Here is an 18,900-nt window from a genome sequence, read left to right on the forward strand (position 1 = left end):
TAAATAAATAAAATATATATATATATATATATATATATATATATATATATATATATATATATATATATTAGGGTTTCTGCAGTGTATTATCTCCCTTACCCCCCATCCTCCCTGATCCCCCCAAAAAGCTCTCTAACCCTCCCCCCTCTACCTATTTGCCACCATCTTAGATACTGGCAGCTGTTTGCCAGTACCCAGTTTGCAGCAAATTAGGCAATTTAAAATAAATAAATAAATAAATAAAATACTCTTTTTTTTCCTCATTACCCTACCCCCTCCCAGATCCCTTTCCCTCAATGGATCCCACATAGGATCCCCCTTATTGCCCTTCCTCCCTCCTTCCCCCTCACTTTCTGGCACTTTTTTTTTCACCTAACGTGTTGCGTGGCGTAGCGGTCCCACCCACTCGGCCCTCCTCCCGCCGCCTCCAGCGATGAGCCGCCCACCCACCTCCCTCACACTCCCACCCACCAACGATCAGCACCACCGGTGTGCGATGAAGAGAGGGCCACAGGGGCATAACGGCCAGCGTTGTAAAGGGTACGACACTGGTCGTTAAGGGGTTAAAAGTTTGGTTTTTTTTCATTGATAAATGTTTGTTTTAAATGTATTAAGGATAGTTATAACTTAAATTCTTTATTTCTATATAATTTTCATGTGTTTTGTTTAACAATTTATCAAGTGATAATGGTTTACTTCAGGTCTCAAAAAGCACATTTTTAATCAGTATTTTGTACTGTGCTTGAGCGCACACTGAAAGGGACATGAAACCTGGACATCCTAAAACATTTAATGTGAAAATGGCTTAATGTGGCTTAATGAGTAAAAAAGTGGCCAAATGTTAATCAATTGCTGCATAATTTTGCACAACCCAAGATTTCCACTATCCAAGCCTATCCTAGAAGTTTCATGGATTTTGGAATTCCACAAGGCAAATGAGTGACATTAAGCTTGTTTTTTGGGGACCTTAATGTGGCTTAACGTACAAAATTGAACGTAGATTTTAACCAATTTCCCCCAAACTTACCACAATACATTAATCTATCGATTCAAACATATTCTGAAAATTTCAGGACATTTGATAAAATATACCAAAAGTTATTCACATTTAACAATTTTTTTACAATCCTAAAACATTTAATGTGAGCAGCTTAATGTAAAAAGAGCTTAATGTACCAAAATGCACCTAAACATCGATCAATTGCCTTGAAACTTGGCACAAACTCAGTTTGTCACTTTCCAAACCTATCCTAGAAGTTTCATGGTATTTGGTTTCCCACAAGGCAAATGAGTGACATTAAGCTTGTTTTTTGGGGAGCTTAATGTGGCTTAACGTACAAAATTGAACTTAAAGGTGAACCAATTTACCCCAAACTTCTCGCAATACATTAATCTATCTATTCAAACATAGGCCTAGATTTAGAGTTGGGCGGTAGCCGTCAAAACCAGCGTTAGAGGCTCCTAACACTGGTTTTTACCGCCCTCTGGTATTTGGAGTCAGTCAGGAAAGGGTCTAACGCTCACTTTCCAGCCGCGACTTTTCCATACCGCAGATCCCCCTACGCCATTTGCGTATCCTATCTTTTCAATGGAATCTTTCTAATGCCGGTATTTAGAGTCTTGGCTGAAGTGAGCGTTAGAAATCTAACGACAAAACTCCAGCCGCAGAAAAAAGTCAGTAGTTAAGAGCTTTCTGGGCTAACGCTGGTTTATAAAGCTCTTAACTACTGTGCTCTAAAGTACACTAACACCCATAAACTACCTATGTACCCCTAAACCGAGGTCCCCCCACATCGCCGCCACTCTATTAAAAATGTTTAACCCCTAATCTGCCGCTCCGTACCCCTCCGCCAGCTACGTTATCCCTATGTACCCCTAATCTGCTGCCCCTAACATCGCCGACCACTATGTTATATTTATTAACCCCTAATCTGCTGCCCCCACTATCGCTGACACCTGCATATTATTATTAACCCCTAATCTTCCGCTCCGTACACCGCCGCAACCTATATTATACCTATGTACCCCTAATCTGCTGCCCCTAACACCGTCGACCCCTATATTATATTTATTAACCCCTAATCTGCCCCCCACAACGTCGCTTCCACCTACCTACAATAATTAACCCCTAATCTGCCGACCGCATCTCACCGCTACTATAATAAAGTTATTAACCCCTAATCCGCCTCACTCCCGCCTCAATAACCCTATAAGAAATAGTATTAACCCCTAATCTGCCCTCCCTAACATCGCCGACACCTAACTTCAATTATTAACCCCTAATCTGCCGACCGGAGCTCGCCGCTACTATAATAAATGTATTAACCCCTAAAGCTAAGTCTAAACCTAACACTAACACCCCCCTAAGTTAAATATAATTTAAATCTAACAAAATAAATTAACTCTTATTAAATAAATTATTCCTATTTAAAGCTAAATACTTACCTGTAAAATAAACCCTAATATAGCTACAATATAAAGAATAATTATATTGTAGCTATTTTAGGATTAAAATTTATTTTACAGGCAACTTTGTAATTATTTTAACCAGGTACAATAGCTATTTAATAGCTAAAATAGTTAAAATAATAACAAAATTACCTGTAAAATAAATCCTAACCTAAGTTACAATTAAACCTAACACTACACTATCATTAAATAAATTAAATACAATACCTACAATTATCTACAATTAAACCTAACACTACACTATCAATAAATTAATTAAATACAATACCTACAAATAACTACAATTAAATAAACTAACTAAAGTACAAAAAATAAAAAAGAACTAAATTACAAAAAATAAAAAAATATTTACAAACATTAGAAAAATATTACAACAATTTTAAACTAATTACACCTACTATAAGCCCCCTAATAAAATAACAAAGACCCCCAAAATAAAAAAATGCCCTACCCTATTCTAAATTAAAAAAGTTCAAAACTCTTTTACCTTACCAGCCCTGAAAAGGGCCCTTTGCGGGGCATGCCCCAAATAATTCAGCTCTTTTGCCTGTAAAAAAAACATACAATACCCCCCCCAACATTACAACCCACCACCCACATACCCCTAATCTAACCCAAACTCCCCTTAAATAAACCTAACACTAAGCCCCTGAAGATCTTCCTACCTTATCTTCACCATGCCAGGTTCACCTATCGGTCCTCCGAAGTCTTGATCCAAGCCTCCGAAATCTTCATCCAAGCCCAAGCGGGGGCTGGCGATCCATCATCCGGCTGAAGTCTTCTATCAAGTGGCGGCTGAAGAGGTCCAGAAGAGGCTCCAAAGTCTTCATCCTATCCGGGAAGAATAGGAGATCCGGACCATCTTGATCCAAGCGGCATCTTCTATCTTCATCCGATGACGAACGGCTCCATCTTGAAGACCTCCAATGCGGATCCATCCTCTTCTTCCGACGTCCAAATGAAGAATGAAGGTTCCTTTAAGGGACGTCATCCAAGATGGCGTCCCTCGAATTCTGATTGGCTGATAGGATTCTATCAGCCAATCGGAATTAAGGTAGGAAAATTCTGATTGGCTGATGGAATCAGCCAATCAGATTCAAGTTCAATCCTATTGGCTGATTGGATCAGCCAATCAGATTGAGCTCGCATTCTATTGGTTGATCAGAATCAGCCAATCGGAATTCGAGGGACGCCATCTTGGATGACGTCCCTCAAAGGAACCTTCATTCTTCATTTGGACGTCGGAAGAAGAGGATGGAACCGCGTCGGAGGTCTTCAAGATTGAGCCGTTCGTCATCGGATGAAGATAGAAGATGCCGCTTGGATCAAGATGGTTGCCGATCCGGATCTCCTCTTCTTCCCGGATAGGATGAAGACTTTGGAGCCTCTTCTGGACCTCTTCAGCCGCCACTTGATAGAAGACTTCAGCCGGATGATGGATCGCCAGCCCCGCTTGGGCTTGGATGAAGATTTCGGAGGCTTGGATCAAGACTTCGGAGGACCGATTGGTGAACCTGGCATGGTGAAGATAAGGTAGGAAGATCTTCAGGGGCTTAGTGTTAGGTTTATTTAAGGGGGGTTTGGGTTAGATTAGGGGTATGTGGGTGGTGGGTTGTAATGTTGGGGGGGTATTGTATGTTTTTTTTTACAGGCAAAAGAGCTGAATTATTTGGGGCATGCCCCGCAAAGGGCCCTTTTCAGGGCTGGTAAGGTAAAAGAGCTTTGAACTTTTTTAATTTAGAATAGGGTAGGGCATTTTTTTATTTTGGGGGTCTTTGTTATTTTATTAGGGGGCTTAGAGTAGGTGTAATTAGTTTAAAATTGTTGTAATATTTTTCTAATGTTTGTAAATATTTTTTTATTTTTTGTAAATTAGTTCTTTTTTATTTTTTGTACTTTAGTTAGTTTATTTAATTGTAGTTATTTGTAGGTATTGTATTTAATTAATTTATTGATAGTGTAGTGTTAGGTTTAATTGTAGATAATTGTAGGTATTGTATTTAATTTATTTAATGATAGTGTAGTGTTAGGTTTAATTGTAACTTAGGTTAGGATTTATTTTACAGGTAATTTTGTTATTATTTTAACTATTTTAGCTATTAAATAGTTATTAACTATTTAATAGCTATTGTACCTGGTTAAAATAATTACAAAGTTGCCTATAAAATAAATATTAATCCTAAAATAACTACAATATAATTATTCTTTATATTGTAGCTATATTAGGGTTTATTTTACAGGTAAGTATTTAGCTTTAAATAGGAATAATTTATTTAATAAGAGTTAATTTATTTCGTTAGATTTAAATTATATTTAACTTAGGGGGGTGTTAGTGTTAGGGTTAGACTTAGCTTTAGGGGTTAATCCATTTATTATAGTAGCGGTGAGGTGCGATCGGCAGATTAGGGGTTAATAATTGAAGTTAGGTGTCGGCGATGTTAGGGAGGGCAGATTAGGGGTTAATACTATTTCTTATAGGGTTATTGAGGCGGGAGTGAGGTGGATTAGGGGTTAATAACTTTATTATAGTAGCGGTGAGATGCGGTCGGCAGATTAGGGGTTAATAAGTGTAGGTAGGTAGCGGCGACGTTGGGGGCGGCAGATTAGGGGTTAATAAATATAATATAGGGGTCGGCGGTATTAGGCGCAGCAGATTAGGGGTACATAGGGATAATGTAGGTGGTGGCGGTGTACGGAGCGGCAGATTAGGGGTTAAAAAAAATATGCAGGGGTCAGCGATAGCGGGGGCGGCAGATTAGGGGTTAATAAGTGTAAGGTTAGGGGTGTTTAGACTCGGGGTACATGTTAGGGTGTTAGGTGCAGACTTAGGAAGTGTTTCCCCATAGGAAACAATGGGGCTGCGTTAGGAGCTGAACGCTGCTTTTTTGCAGGTGTTAGGTTTTTTTTCAGATCAAACTGCCCCATTGTTTCCTATGGGGGAATCGTGCACAAGCACGTTTTTGAAGCTGGCCGCGTCCGTAAGCATCGCTGGTATCGAGATTTGCAGTTGCGGTAAATATACTCTACGCTCCTTTTTTGGAGCCTAACGCAGCCCTTCTGTGAACTCTAAATACCAGCGGTATTTAAAAGGTGCGGGGGGGAAAAAGCATGTGTAGCTAACGCACCCCTTTGGCCGCAAAACTCTAAATCTAGGCGTAAGTCTGAAAATTTCAGGAAATTTGATAAAACATACCAAAAGTTATTCGCATTTAACAATTTTTTTACAATCCTAAAACATTTAATGTGAGCAGCTTAATGTAAAAAGAGCTTAATGTACCAAAATTCACCAAAACTTCAATCAATTGCCTTCAAACTTGGCACAAACTCAGTTTTTCACTTTCCAAACCTATCCTAGAAGTTTCATGGATTTTGGTATCCCACAAGGCAAATGAGTGACATTAAGCTTGTTTTTGGGGAGCTTAATGTGGCTTAATGAGTAAAAAAGTGGCCAAATGTTAATCAATTGCTGCATAATTTTGCACAACCCAAGATTTCCACTATCCAAGCCTATCCTAGAAGTTTCATGGATTTTGGTTTTCCACAAGGCGAATGAGTGACATTAAGCTTGTTTTGGGAAGCTTAATGTGGCTTAACGTACAAAATTAAACTTAAATCTTAACCAATTTCCCCCAAACTTCTCACAATACATGAATCTATCTATTCAAACATATTCTGAAAATATCAGGAAATTTGATAAAACATACCAAAAGTTATTCGAATTTAACAATTTTTTTTACAATCCTAAAACATTTAATGTGAGCAGCTTAATGTAAAAAGAGCTTAATGTACCAAAATTCACCAAAACTTCAATCAATTGCCTTGAAACTTGGCACAAACTCAGTTTTTCACTTTCCAAACCTATCCTAGAAGTTTCATGGATTTTGGTGTCCCACAAGGCAAATGAGTGACATTTAGCTTGCTTTTTGGGGAGCTTAATGTGGCTTAACGTACAAAATTTAACTTAGATGTTAACCAATTTCCCCCAAACGTCCCACAATATATTAATCTATCTATTTAAACATATTCTAAAATTTTCAGGACATTTGATAAAACATACCAAAAGTTATTTACATTTAACATTATTTTTACAATCGTAAAACATATGGGGGCTTATTTATCAAAGCGTCAATCTCGGTGCGTTCGCAGGCGTCAATATGCTCGCCAGACATCGCTGCCGCGGATCCACATACAATGCTCTTATTTATAAAAAAACACGTCAAAAACACGTGCGTCAAGTATGGTGCAATGAGCATCGGACTGTTGTTAACTAACAGTCATCGATGTTGCAGTTATTCAGGTTTTTCCTGAGAGAAGCGCTCAACCTGAGAATGAACAATAGCATAATAGCTTGTTCTATGGCTAGTTACCACCCAAGAAGCAGCCTCTTTTTGCCCAACATGTGCCTTTCACAGAGAAGAATTTTCCTGAAGCATATCAGTCTGATCCTGACTTCACAGTACAGCCCAGCCCCGAAATACCAGGCAATCCCTCTCTGAACGAGAGATACAGCAAAACCCCAGACGTAAGTTTCAGTCTATTGTGGGCCTCGTCAGTGAGGTGCAGACATATCCCTCTAGGCACACTGAGCAACGGGTCCATGTCTGGATTCCCACATCACACATAGGGAGACTTCCCTAAGTGTCATAATTTGTATATATATATATATATATATATATATATATATACGTGTGTGTGTGAGTGTGTGTGTTATGTCAGAAATCTTTTGCAAACATATTTACATGTCCCTAAATTCCTTTTTTTGTTCTAAACAATGTTGTCTTTCATGTCTCTGTGTTTATTTATACCAATATATGTATATAGTGTAAATGTATTATTATTCTGAGCAGGAATAATTGTGAATATAACATGTCATCAGGGTATCATGTGTATTTATTTGGATATTTTAAGAGCTGGGCCAGTTTTCTCTCTGTACCTGTCTAAACCCTCTGGATTGCAATCTAGTTTTAAAAACCACCCCTACACAGGGCTGGCATATAAGATGACATTTCTTAATGAAAATGAAATTCAAGAGAAGGAAGAAATACACTAAAAATTGCATGACAGTAAAGAGGTGATTTTAATTTCTGCTGTATCTGAATCATGACAGTTTAATGTTAGGTGGGCTATCCCTTTGAGCTATCAGTTTAAGATAATATTGAATCAAACATCATTCAAATTTTAAAATCATTGTCTAAAATATTACATTGTGTGTCCTAATGTCAGCATCAATGTTTATCTTTAATACTAATTACACATATACATACTTTCAAAGTATAATACAAAATGTAACAGATAGCACTTACAAGTTCTGATGGGTGATCAATGACACAAGTATCGAGCAATTTTATTCGTTAGTGATACTATACAATGTATATTTAAATTTGATTAGCTGATGTCATAAATCATGTGATTATGCATATCCCTATCAAAAGTGGTGGAAAAAAAATATGTGGGTTGTCTAGGAGTATTGCGTCATATTTGGTGCGAAAAGTGTTGCATCAAATTTGGTGTGAAGTTGTGAATGGGACTTGTATTACATGCCTTAAACATGGTGTATATAGATTTATCCAAAAAAACAAAAAAAAATAAAAAAGGAAGTTAGCTATATTATGTTATGTATTTATTTAATTTTTATCTCTATATCTACTAGTGCACCAAGTTTGGAGCAATAATATTGTCCTCTTGCTTTGTAATAATAGACAAAGATGTAACATAATCCATAGTTAGTAATGTATTTCATTTTTATCCCTATATCTACTAGTGCATCAAAATTGAAGCATTACTTTGCACCAAATTTGGAGCAATAATATTGTTTGATTTACAAAGGCCTAGATTTGGAGTTTTGTCGGTAATGACCCGTGTAGCTAACGCCGGCTTTTTTCTGGCCGCACCATAAAAATAACTCTGGTATTGAGAGTCCACAAAAAGGCTGCGTTAGGCTCCAAAAAAGGAGCGTAGAGCATTTTTAACGCAGCTTCAACTCTCGATACCAGAGTTGCTTACGCAAGCGGCCAGCCTCAAAAACGTGCTCGTGCACGATTCCCCCATAGGAAACAATAGGGCTGTTTGAGCTGAAAAAAAACCTAACACCTGCAAAAAAGCCGCGTTCAGCTCCTAACGCAGCCCCATTGTTTGCTATGCGGAAACACTTCCTACGTCTGCACCTAACACCCTAACATGTACCCCGAGTCTAAACACCCCTAGCCTTACACTTATTAACCCCTAATCTGCCGCCCCCGCTATCACTGACCCCTGCATATTATTTTTAACCCCTAATCTGCCGCTCCGTAAACCGCCGCTACTTACATTATCCTTATGTACCCCTAATCTGCTGCCCCTAACACCGCCGACCCCTATATTATATTTATTAACCCCTAATCTGCCCCCCTCAACGTCGCCTCCACCTGCCTACACTTATTAACCCCTAATCTGCCGAGCGGACCTGAGCGCTACTATAATAAAGTTATTAACCCCTAATCCGCATCACTAACCCTATAATAAATAGTATTAACCCCTAATCTGCCCTCCCTAACATCGCCGACACCTAACTTCAAACATTAACCCCTAATCTGCAGACCGGAACTCACCGCTACTATAATAAATGTATTAACCCCTAAAGCTAAGTCTAACCCTAACACTAACACCCCCCTAAGTTAAATATAATTTACATCTAACGAAATTAATTAACTCTTATTAAAAAAATTATTCCTATTTAAAGCTAAATACTTACCTGTAAAATAAATCCTAATATAGCTACAATATAAATTATAATTACATTGTAGCTATTTTAGGATTAATATTTATTTTACAGGCAACTTTGTAATTATTTTAACCAGGTACAATAGCTATTAAATAGTTAAGAACTATTTAATAGTTACCTAGTTAAAATAATAACAAAATTACCTGTAAAATAAATCCTAACCTAAGTTACAATTAAACCTAACACTATACTATCATTAAATTAATTAAATAAAATACCTACAATTACCTACAATTAAACCTAACACTACACTATCAATAAATTAATTAAATAAAATACCTACAAATAACTACAATGAAATAAACTATCTAAAGTACAAAAAATAAAAAAGAACTAAGTTACAAAAAATAAAAAAATATTTACAAACATAAGAAAAATATTACAACAATTTTAAACTAATTACACCTACTCTAAGCCCCCTAATAAAATAACAAAGACCCCCAAAATAAAAAAATGCCCTACCCTATTCTAAATTAAAAAAGTTCCAAGCTCTTTTACCTTACCAGCCCTGAAAAGGGCCCTTTGCGGGGCATGCCCCAAATAATTCAGCTCTTTTGCCTGTAAAAAAAAACATACAATACCCCCCCCCAACATTACAACCCACCACCCACATACCCCTAATCTAACCCAAACCCCCCTTAAATAAACCTAACACTAAGCCCCTGAAGATCTTCCTACCTTGTCTTCACCCTACCAGGTTCACCGATCCGTCCTGAAGAGCTCCTCCGATGTCCTGATCCAAGCCCAAGCGGGGGGCTGAAGAGGTCCATGATCCGGCTGAAGTCTTCATCCAAGCGGGAGCTGAAGAGGTCCATGATCCGGATGAAGTCTTCATCCAAGCGGGAGCTGAAGAGGTCCATGATCCGGATGAAGTCTTCTATCAACGGCATCTTCAATCTTCTTTCTTCCGGATCCATCTTGCAGACCTCCGACGCGGAACATCCTCTTATCCCGACGCCTACTAGCCGAATGACGGTTCCTTTAAGGGACGTCATCCAAGATGGCGTCCCTCGAATTCCGATTGGCTGATAGGATTCTATCAGCCAATCGGAAGGTAGGAATATTCTGATTGGCTGATGGAATCAGCCAATCAGAATCAAGTTCAATCCGATTGGCTGATTCGATCAGCCAATCAGATTGAGCTTGCATTCTATTGGCTGTTCCGATCAGCCAATAGAATGCAAGCTCAATCTGATTGGCTGATTGGATCAGCCAATCGGATTGATCTTGATTCTGATTGGCTGATTCCATCAGCCAATCAGAATATTCCTACCTTAATTCCGATTGGCTGATAGAATCCTATCAGCCAATCGGAATTCGAGGGACACCATCTTGGATGACGTCCCTTAAAGGAACCGTCATTCGGCTAGTAGGCGTCGGGAGAAGAGGATGTTCCGCGTCGGAGGTCTGCAAGATGGATCCGGAAGAAAGAAGATTGAAGATGCCGTTGATAGAAGACTTCATCAGGATCATGGACCTCTTCAGCTCCCGCTTGGATGAAGACTTCATCCGGATCATGGACCTCTTCAGCTCCCGCTTGGATGAAGACTTCAGCCGGATCATGGACCTCTTCAGCCCCCCGCTTGGGCTTGGATCAGGACATCGGAAGAGCTCTTCAGGACGGATCGGTGAACCTGGTAGGGTGAAGACAAGGTAGGAAGATCTTCAGGGGCTTAGTGTTAGGTTTATTTAAGGGGGGTTTGGGTTAGATTAGGGGTATGTGGGTGGTGGGTTGTAATGTTGGGGGGGGGTATTGTATGTTTTTTTTTACAGGCAAAAGAGCTGAACTTCTTGGGGCATGCCCCGCAAAGGGCCCTATTCAGGGCTGGTAAGGTAAAAGAGCTTTGAAATGTAGTAATTTAGAATAGGGTAGGGCATTTTGTTATTTTGGGGGTCTTTGTTATTTTATTAGGGGGCTTAGAGTAGGTGTAATTAGTTTAAAATTGTTGTAATATTTTTCTTATGTTTGTAAATATTTTTTTATTTTTTGTAACTTAGTTCTTTTTTATTTTTTGTACTTTAGATAGTTTATTTCATTGTAGTTATTTGTAGGAATTGTATTTAATTAATTTATTGATAGTGTAGTGTTAGGTTTAATTGTAGGTAATTGTAGGTATTTTATTTAATTAATTTAATGATAGTATAGTGTTAGGTTTAATTGTAACTTAGGTTAGGATTTATTTTACAGGTAATTTTGTTATTATTTTAACTAGGTAACTATTAAATAGTTGTTAACTATTTAATAGCTATTGTACCTGGTTAAAATAATTACAAAGTTGCCTGTAAAATAAATATTAATCCTAAAATAGCTACAATGTAATTATAATTTATATTGTAGCTATATTAGGATTTATTTTACAGGTAAGTATTTAGCTTTAAATAGGAATAATTTATTTAATAAGAGTTAATTAATTTCGTTAGATTAAAATTATATTTAAGTTAGGGGGGTGTTAGTGTTAGGGTTAGACTTAGCTTTAGGGGTTAATACATTTATTAGAATAGCGGTGAGCTCCGCTCGGCAGATTAGGGGTTAATAATTGAAGTTAGGTGTTGGCGATGTTAGGGAGGGCAGATTAGGGGTTAATACTATTTATTATAGGGTTAGTGAGGCGGATTAGGGGTTAATAACTTTATAATAGTAGCGGTGCGGTCCGCTCGGCAGATTAGGGGTTAATAAGTGTAGGCAGGTGGAGGCGACGTTGTGGGGGGCAGATTAGGGGTACATAGGTAGTTTATGGGTGTTAGTGTACTTTAGGGTACAGTAGTTAAGAGCTTTATGAACCGGCGTTAGCCCATAAAGCTCTTAACTCCTGCTTTTTTCCTGCGGCTGGAGTTTTGTCGTTAGAGCTCTAACGCTCACTTCAGAAACGACTCTAAATACCGGAGTTAGGAAGATCCCATTGAAAAGATAGGATACGCAAATGGCGTAGGGGGATTTGCGGTATGGAAAAGTTGCGGCTGAAAAGTGAGCGTTAGACCCTTACCTACACGACTCCAAATACCGGCGGTAGCCTAAAACCAGCGTTAGGAGCCTCTAACGCTGGTTTTCACGGCTAACGCCAAACTCTAAATCTAGGCCTATGTGTCTGTCTGACATGATCCGATCAGCGGATCATGTCCGACAGACACCGCTGAATGCGGAGAGCAATACGCTCTCCATATTCAGCATTGCACCAGCAGCTCTTATGAACTGCTGGTGCAAGGCTGCCCCCTTATTTGCGGCAAATCGGCCGCTAGCAGGTGGCTGTCAATCAACCTGATCGTATTCGATTGGGTTGAAATACGGCGATGTCTGTCCACCTCCTCAGAGCAGGCGGACAGGTTATGGAGCAGGGGTCTTTGGACCGCTGCTTCATAACTGGTGTTTCTGGTGAGCCTAAAGGCTCGACAGAAACACGGGCCCTCAAGCTTCATTCGGAGCTTAATAAATGGGCCCCGAAATGTTTTAGGATTGTAAAAAAATAGTTAAATGTGAATAACTTTTGTTACGTTTTATCAAATGTCCTTACATTTTCAGAATATGTTTAAACAGATAGATTAATGTATTATGGGAAGTTTGGGGGAAATTAGTTAACATCTAAGTTCAATTTTGTACGTTAAGCCACATTAAGCTCCCCAAAAAACAAGCTTAATGTCACTCATTTGCCTTGTGGGAAACCAAAATCCATGAAACTTCTAGGATAGGTTTGGAAAATGACAAACTGAGTTTGTGCCAAGTTTCAAGGCAATTGATCGATGTTTAGGTGAATTTTGGTACATTATTCTCTTTTTACATTAAGCTGCTCACATTAAATGTTTTATGATTGTAAAAAAATTGTTAAATGCGAATAACTTTTGGTATGGTTTATCAAATTTCCTGAAATTTTCAGAATATGTTTGAATTGATAGATTAATGTATTGTGGGAAGTTTGGGGGAAATTGGTTAAGATCTGAGTTCAATTTTGTACGTTAAGCCACATTAAGCTCCCCAAAAAACAAGCTTAATGTCACTCATTTGCCTTGTGGGACACCAAATACCATGAAACTTCTAGGATAGACTTGGATAGTGGAAATATTGGGTTGTGCAAAATTATGCAGCAATTGATTAACATTTGGCCACTTTTTTACTCATTAAGCCACATTAAGCTCCCCAAAAAAAAGCTTAATGTCACTCATTTGCCTTGTGGGACACCAAAATCCATGAAACTTCTAGGATATGTTTGGAAAGTGAAAAACTGAGTTTGTGCCAAGTTTCAAGGCAATTGATTGAAGTTTTGGTGAATTTTGGTACATTAAGCTCTTTTTACATTAAGCTGCTCACATTAAATGTTTTAGGATTGTAAAAAAATTGTTAAATGTGAATAACGTTTTGTATGTTTTATCAAATTTCCTGAAATTTTCAGAATATGTTTGAATAGATAGATTAATGTATTGTGAGAAGTTTGGGGGAAATTGGTTAAGATCTAAGTTCAATTTTGTACGTTAAGCCACATTAAGCTCCCCAAAAAACAAGCTTAATGTCACTCATTTGCCTTGTGGGAAACCAAATACCATGAAACTTCTAGGATAGGTTTGGAAAGTGACAAACTGAGTTTGTGCCAAGTTTCAAGGCAATTGATTGATGTTTAGGTGAATTTTGGTACATTAAGCTCTTTTTACATTAAGCTGCTCACATTAAATGTTTTAGGATTGTAAAAACAATTGTTAAATTCGAATAACTTTTGGTATATTTTATCAAATTTCCTGAAATTTTCAGAATATGTTTGAATAGATAGATTAATGTATTGTGAGAAGTTTGGGGGAAATTGGTTAAGATCTAAGTTTAATTTTATACGTTAAGCCATATTAAGCTCCCCAAAAAACAAGCTTAATGTCACTCATTCGCCTTGTGGAAAACCAAAATCCATGAAACTTCTAGGATAGGCTTGGATAGTGGAAATCTTGGGTTGTGCAAAATTATGCAGCAATTGATTAACATTTGGCCACTTTTTTACTCAATAAGCCACATTAAGCTCCCCAAAAACAAGCTTAATGTCACTCATTTGCCTTGTGGGAAACCAAATACCATGAAACTTCTAGGATAGGTTTGGAAAGTGAAAAACTGAGTTTGTGCCAAGTTTCAAGGCAATTGATGGAAGTTTTGGTGAATTTTGGTACATTAAGCTCTTTTTAAATTAAGCTGCTCACATTAAATGTTTTAGGATTGTAAAAGAATTGTTAATTTCGAATAACTTTTGTTATGTTTTATCAAATTTCCTGAAATTTTCAGACTATGTTTGAATAGATAGATTAATATATTGTGAGAAGTTTGGGGGAAAATTGGTTAAGATCTAAGTTTAATTTTGTACGTTAAGCCACATTAAGCTCCCCAAAAAACAAGCTTAATGTCACTCATTTGCCTTGTGGGAAACCAAATACCATGAAACATCTAGGATAGGTTTGGAAAGTGACAAACTGAGTTTGTGCCAAGTTTCAAGGCAATTGATCGATGTTTAGGTGAATTTTGGTACATTAAGCTCTTTTTACATTAAGCTGCTCACATTAAATGTTTTAGGATTGTAAAAAAATAGTTAAATGTGAATAACTTTTGGTATATTTTATCAAATGTCCTGAAATTTTCAGAATATGTTTGAATCGATAGATTAATGTATTGTGGTAAGTTTGGGGGAAATTGGTTAACATCTAAGTTCAATTTTGTACGTTAAGCCACATTAAGCTCCCCAAAAAACAAGCTTAATGTCTCTCATTTGCCTTGTGTGAAACCATGTTTTAGGATGTCCCCATGAAACCCATTTTTTTTTCTTTCTTAATTTAGAAAGAATATGCAATTTTAAACAAATTTCTAATTTACTTCTATTATCTAATGTGCTTAATTATCTTGATATACTTTGCTAAAAAGCATATATAGATAGGCACAGTAGCTGCTTATGGTTGCTGTACATAGAGGCCTTGTGTGATTGGCTCACCCATGTACATTGCTATTTCTTCAACAAAGCATATCTATTATGTAATGAAGCAAATTACATAATATAAGTAAATTGGAATGTTGTTTAAAATTGTATCCTCTACTTGAATCATGAAAGAGATTTTTTGGGTTTAGTGTCCCTTTAACTTACCACTAGCAATATTAGCACTAATAGCACTCCTTGAGGTCTCCATTAAAAGTATAGGACACACTAAAAAAATGTTAGCTGGGTTAAGATTGTCTGGTTGATCTTTTTTTTTACCACCCACTTCTAATACCACATTGCTTCTTAGCACAGAACCAAGCAAAATATAATGCACCCTGCGCTATGGATTTCACTCCACTTGTAATCTAGCCTTAACATATGAAATATACTGTCAGGAATGCGCCAGAGCCTTTAGTTTAAGAAGCCTTCTACTAGGCATGGGAAGCTGTAGGAGGCACTGAGACCAGATTTAAAGCCTGCTCTCCAGGTTCTTATATAATCTCTGTCATTGCTGAGCTAATAGAAAACGTTAGCTTGATTGTATCTTCGGTGAGTAAGCTCCTGTGCAGTCTGGTGTTTGGCTGTGCATGGCACACCTGGTTCTGTAATTAGCCTGCTATAATTACCAGTTACAAACTGATGCTGTATCCTGTGTTGATAGATACCTGTTACCTGACATTTGCTTCAGTTTGACCTTGTTTATTTGCTGTAAGCCATGTGACCTTTGAACTGTCCTTAGGAATCCTGATGCCTTGCTGTTGGTTTTGTCTCACTGTGTCTTTTTGTTTACCTGCCTGATCTATTGGTGTTTTTGCATTCCCAGCACGGATCCTCAGTTCCTGGCCTGGGTACACAGTTCATACCTAGCTAAAGGCTTCCAGGTGAAGTCAGTTGCTAGTCCTCAGTCCTTTATTTAAACTACTAAGCTAAATATTATGCAAATGCATCTTACTAGTTCTCCTGTTTACCTACTTGCCAAACTACCAAGCTACAGATTCTGCCACTGCTAATTACCAGTTCACCTGTGTCCTTACTTACCAAGCTACCTAAATACAGATGCTACCACTGCTACTTACCAGTTCACCTGTGTCCCTACTTGCCAAGTTACCTAACTAGAGATTCTACCACTGCTACTTACCAGTTCACCTGTGTCCCTACTTGCCAAACTACCAAGCTACAGATTCTACCACTGCTACTTACCAGTTCGTCTGTGTCCCTTCTTGCCAAACTACCAAGCTACAGATTGTACCACTGCTAATTACCACTTCACCTATGTCCCTACTTGCCAAACTACCTAACTACAGATACTTCCATTGCTACTTACCAGTTGACCTGTGTCCCTACTTGATAAACTACCTAACTACAGATACTACCATGGCTACTTACCACTTCACCTGTGTCCTTACTTGCCAAACTAAAAAAGATACATATCCAACCGCTGCAACTTACAAGTTCACCTGTGTCCATACTTGCCAAACTACCATTCTACAGATTCTACCACTGCTACTTACTAGTTCACCTGTGTACCTACTTGCCAAACTGCCAAGCTACAGATTCTACCAGTTCACCTGTGTCCCTACTTGCCAAGCTACCAAGCTACAGATTCTGCCACTGCTACTTACCACTTCACCTGTGTACCTACTTGCCAAACTACCAAGCTACAGATTCTACCACTGCTAATTACCAGTTCACCTGTGTCCCTACTTGCCAAACTACCAAGCTACAGATTCTGCCACTGCTAATTACCAGTTCACCTGTGTCCCTACTTGCCAAGCTACCAAGCTACAGATTCTACCACTGCTACTTACCACTTCACCTGTGTACCTGCTTGCCAAACTACCAAATGGCTTTTTCCAGTAAAGTGTGGAATGTTCTCAAAATTCTACATTTGCAAAATAGATGTTTTCACCCCTTGGAAGAAAAGCATCTCGTTGTCACTAAGTATTTCATGGGTGCCTTGTTACAGTGTAATACTTTAAATAATGTTTTGTCTACAGATTTTGCCACTACTAATTACCAGTTCACCTGTGTCCTTACTTGCCAAGCTACCTAACTACAGATTCTACCACTGCTACTTACCAGTTCACTTGTGTCCCTACTTGACAAACTACCAAGCTACAGATTCTACCGCTGCTAATTACCACTTCACCTGTGTCCCTACTTGCCAAACTACCAAGCTACAGATTGTACCACTGCTAATTACCACTTCACCTATGTCCCAACTTGACAAACTACCAAGCTACAGATTCTACCGCTGCTAATTACCACTTCACCTGTGTCCCTACTTGCCAAACTACCAAGCTACAGACTGTACCACTGCTAATTACCACTTCACCTATGTCCCTACTTGACAAACTACCTAACTACAGATTCTTCCACTGCTACTTACAAGTTCACCTGTGTCCCTACTTGATAAACTACCAAACTACAGATACTACCACTGCTACTTACCAGTTCACCTGTGTCCCTACTTGCCAAATTACCATCCTACCGATTCTACCACTACTACTTACCAGTTCACCTGTGTCCCTACTTGCCAAGCTACCAAGCTACAGATTCTGCCACTGCTACTTACCACTTCACCTGTGTACCTACTTGCCAAGCTACAGATTCTACCACTGATACTTACCAGTTCACCTGTGTCCCTACTTGCCAAACTACCAAGCCACAGATTCTACCACTGCTAATTGCCACTGCACCTGTGTCCCTACTTGACAAACTACCAAGCTACAGATTCTACTGCTGCTACTTACCAGTTCACCTGTGTCCCTACTTGCCAAACTACCAAGCTACAGATTCTGCCACTGCTAATTACCAGTTCACCTGTGTCCCTACTTGCCAAGCTACAGATTCTACCACTGCTACTTACCACTTCACCTGTGTACCTACTTGCCAAACTACCTAACTACAGATACTATCACTGCTAATTACCAGTACACCTGTGTCCCTACTTGACAAGCTGCCAAGCTACAGATTCTACCACTGCTACTTACCCCTTCACCTGTGTACCTACTTGCCAAACTACCAAATGGCTTTTTCCAGTAAAGTGTGGAATGTTCTCAAAATTCTACATTTGCAAAATAGATGTTTCTTTCATGTAATTGGCAAGAGTTCCTGAGCTAGTGACGTATGGGATATACAATCCTACCAGGAGGGGCAAAGTTTCCCAAACCTCAAAATGCCTATAAATACACCCCTCACCACACCCATAATTCAGTTTTACAAACGTTGCTTCCTATGGAGGTGGTGAAGTAAGTTTGTGCTAAGATTTCTACGTTGACATGCGCTTCTCAGCATTTTGAACCTCTATTCCTCTCAGAGTACAGCGAATGTCAGAGGGATGTGAAGGGAGTATCACCTATTGAATGCAATGATTTTCCTCACGGGAGATCTATTTCATAGGTTCTCTGTTATCGGTCGTAGAGATTCATCTCCTACCTCCCTTTTCAGATCGACAATATACTCTCATATACCATTACCTCTACTGAAAACTGTTTCAGTACTGGTTTGGCTATCTGCTATATGTGGATGGGTGTCTTTCGGTAAGTATGTTTTTATTACTTAAGACACCTCAGCTATGGTTTGGCACTTTATGCATTAATATAAAGTTCTAAATATATGTCTTGTACTTATATTTGCCATGAGTCAGGTTCATGTATTTCCTTTTTTGCAGACTGTCAGTTTCATATTTGGGGAAAATAAACATATTAAGAAATATTTTTCTTACCTGGGGTTTAAAAT

This window comes from Bombina bombina, chromosome 5 (genome assembly GCF_027579735.1).
Source record: "Bombina bombina isolate aBomBom1 chromosome 5, aBomBom1.pri, whole genome shotgun sequence".
Taxonomy (NCBI): Eukaryota; Metazoa; Chordata; class Amphibia; order Anura; family Bombinatoridae; genus Bombina; species Bombina bombina.